A 3,264-nucleotide genomic window follows, 5' to 3' on the forward strand; every position below is an offset into this window, starting at 1 on the left:
AAAATGAACGTATTTCTTTCACAGATTTAGGTGGTGGAAGACTTGCAATTAGATCTATTTTGGCCTTGTCCACTTCAATCCCCTTTTTAGAAATGACATGGCCAAGAACTATTCCCTGTTTGACCATAAACTGATATTTTTCCAGTTGAGAACTAAGTGCTTCTCCTTACATCGTTCTAGAACTAATTGCAGGTGATTCAGACACTCGGAGAAGGTTAGGCCAAAAACAGAAAAGTCATCCATAAAAATTTTTAGAAATCGTTCTATCATATCTGAAAACATGCTGATCATGCATCTCTGGAAGGTTGCCGGTGCATTACATAGTCCAAAGGGCATTCGTCTATAGGCAAAAGTACCAAATGGACAGGTGAATGTAGTCTTTTCTTGATCTTCAGCGGCTATGGGGATCTGGTTGTAACCGGAGTATCCATCAAGAAAACAGTAAAACTCTTGTCCGGCTAGTCTTTCCAATATTTGATCAATAAATGGCAAAGGAAAGTGATCTTTCCTTGTCGCAGCATTCAACTTTCTATAGTCTATACAGACCCTCTATCCCGTTTGGGTCCTAGTTGGGATAAGTTCGTTTGCATCATTTTGGACCACTGTTACCCCAGATTTCTTGGGTACTACTTGAACTGGGCTTACCCAAGAGCTATCAGAAATAGGATAAATTATTCCACTATCTAGGAGTTTCAGAATCTCCTTTTTAACTACATCCTTCATAGCTGGATTAAGCCTTCTTTGGGCTTCTCTTGTTGGTTTAGCCTCTTCCTCTAAGTATATTCTATGTTGAACTATAGAAGGGCTTATTCCTTTGATATCTGCTATGGTCCAACCTATTGCTTCTTGATTTGCTTTTAGAACTGACACTAACTCCTCCTCTTGCTTGGGATCTAGGTCTGATGCAATAATTACAGGCAAAGTTTCTTTGGGTCCTAGATATGCATACTTGAGATGTTCTGGGAGGGGTTTCAGTTCTAAAATGGGTGCTTCCTCTATCGATGGTTTAGGTGATGATTTCACCATCTCAATGATTGGTTCAGTAGGAAGTGTCGATTCCTGATTAATCTGATTTTCTTTAAGTATTTCATTGACATCCTCAGACTCATAGATTAACCAGGGGTTAGACTCTAGGTCGACTTCATCATCACTAATGTCAATGGATTCATAAATACCATCTTAGACTACATTGACATCAGCATGAGAAGAGGATTCCTGTTCTAAGTTAAAAACATTAAGCTCAATGGTCATATTCCCAAAGGATAACTTCATTAGACCATTTCGACAATTGATTTCAGCATTGGCCGTAGCTAAGAATGGTCTTCCTAAAATGACAGGTATATGTCCTTTAGGATTCGCAACTGGCTCAGTCTCTAAAACAATAAAATCTACAGGGAAAATAAATTTTCAACCTTTATCAGAACATCCTCGACCATTCCCTTAGGGATCCTGAGAGATCTATCGGCTAACTGTAATGTGATCCCAGTAGGTTGAAGTTTTTCTAATCCTAGTTGCTCATACACGAATATGGAAGGATATTCACACTAGCTCCTAGATCTAGCAAGGCCTTTTTTATATTGGTTTCTCCAATAACACAAGAAATTGTTGGAGCTCCAGGGTCCTTATATTTAATTGGCACATGGCTAGATAGGTATGAACTGACACTTGCAGCCAAAATGCTTTCTTTGGTACATTAGTGGTCCTTTTCCTAGTGCAAAGATCTTTTAAAAATTTGGCATAAGTTGGAACCTGATGGATTATATCTAAAAGAGGAATATTAACTTGGACTTGTTTAAATACCTCTAAAATTTTGTCTAAATGTTCAGATTTATTGGATTTCAGTCTGTTTGGAAAAGGAGCTCTAGGACTTTTAAGTACTGGACTAGGTGAATTTTCAGTTTCTGGTGCTTGAGGTTGAAAGGTAGTAGTTTTAGAAGGTGACTCGGCAGATGAGTCCTCTATATCATCAAGTGCAACTACCTTATTGTCTATTTTTTTTTCCGATCTTAAGGTATGAATGGCATTTAACCATTAACTTGGTTTCCTTGTTGGGGTCGTGGACATTTTGGTTCCTAGGATTTGGCTCAGGTTGGCTAGGTAACCTACCATGTTCTCGTTCACTAATGGTCGAAGCCAGCTGACTTACTTGCATTTTCAGACGGGCTATAGCTTGGGTGTTATTATTTATGAGTTGACCCGTGGTTTGCATAAAGCTGGTATGTGTCTTCATCATGGCTTCTAGGCTTTCTCTAAAGAGGTAATTTTCTTGTCATTATCATAGAAGCCTGGCGGGTTGTTCATCACTGGGTTGGACCTTAGATTTTGCTGATTGAAATTTGGATTGCCTACATTAGGATTCTGGGACCATGAGAAATTCGGGTGATTCCTCCAACCTGGGTTATATGTGGGTGCATAAGGATTGTTCAATGGTCCTTGATAGGTGGCATTCACCTGTGCACACTCATTCGAGTAGGAACATTCTTCTAAGACATGGTCTGGTGCATTGCACCCTTTACACATGGGTGCAGATGTTTGATTTACATTGGCTGGTCTCTGTAATTCTAAGGCTTCCAATCTACGTGTTAAGGTTGCAATCTTGACCTCTGATGCTAGGGTTGGTTGAATTTGATGCATTCCTCCTCTTGAAGGTGTAGCTTTATCAGGTTCCCTAGTTGTTTCCCACTGTAAATTTTTCTTGGCTAGGTCTTCTAAGAATTGCCAAGCTTCAGTAGTTTCTTTGTCCATAAATTGGCCTTGGCACATGGACTCTAGCATGGTTCTTGAGTTTGAATCTAACCCCTCATAGATGATCTGGCATAGTCTCCAAGTTTCTATTCCATGGTGTGGGCATTGGGTCAAAAGATTCTTGAAACGATCAAAGTACTTCCAAAATGATTCACCAGCTAGTTGGTAAAATTGATTTATTTCATTCCTAATCCTAGCTGTTTTATGATGGGGAAATACTTTTTCAAAAATTTCTCACAAAGCCCTCCCAGGTAGTGACAGAATGGTTTGGCAGACTATAAAGCCACTTCTTAGCATTATCCTTAAGGGCAAAGTTGATTAATCTAAGTTTGACCTCATCCTCTGTTAATTGCAGTTTCATGGTTGCACATACCTCCTCAAATTCTCTAATAAATATATAAGCATCCTCTAATCCTGTGAATTTTGGAAGCATATTTATGATTTGAGGTTTGATTTCAAAATTGTTAGCTGAGGGTTGTGGCAACCTGATACAAGATGGTTGGATGGAGCCAACTGGAT

The 3,264-nt window shown here is 39.2% G+C and overlaps 1 non-coding gene across 1 annotated transcript; it reads left to right on the forward strand.

The window, feature by feature from the left end:
- The first annotated feature begins 2,833 nt into the window (after positions 1-2,833).
- Positions 2,834-2,940, forward strand: LOC140851347 (small nucleolar RNA R71). The gene has a single exon (XR_012134099.1). It is a non-coding gene; the product is annotated as a small nucleolar RNA R71 (small nucleolar RNA).
- The last annotated feature ends 324 nt before the right edge of the window (positions 2,941-3,264 follow it).

The sequence above is a fragment of the Elaeis guineensis genome, chromosome 8, assembly GCF_000442705.2.
Source record: "Elaeis guineensis isolate ETL-2024a chromosome 8, EG11, whole genome shotgun sequence".
Taxonomy (NCBI): domain Eukaryota; kingdom Viridiplantae; phylum Streptophyta; class Magnoliopsida; order Arecales; family Arecaceae; genus Elaeis; species Elaeis guineensis.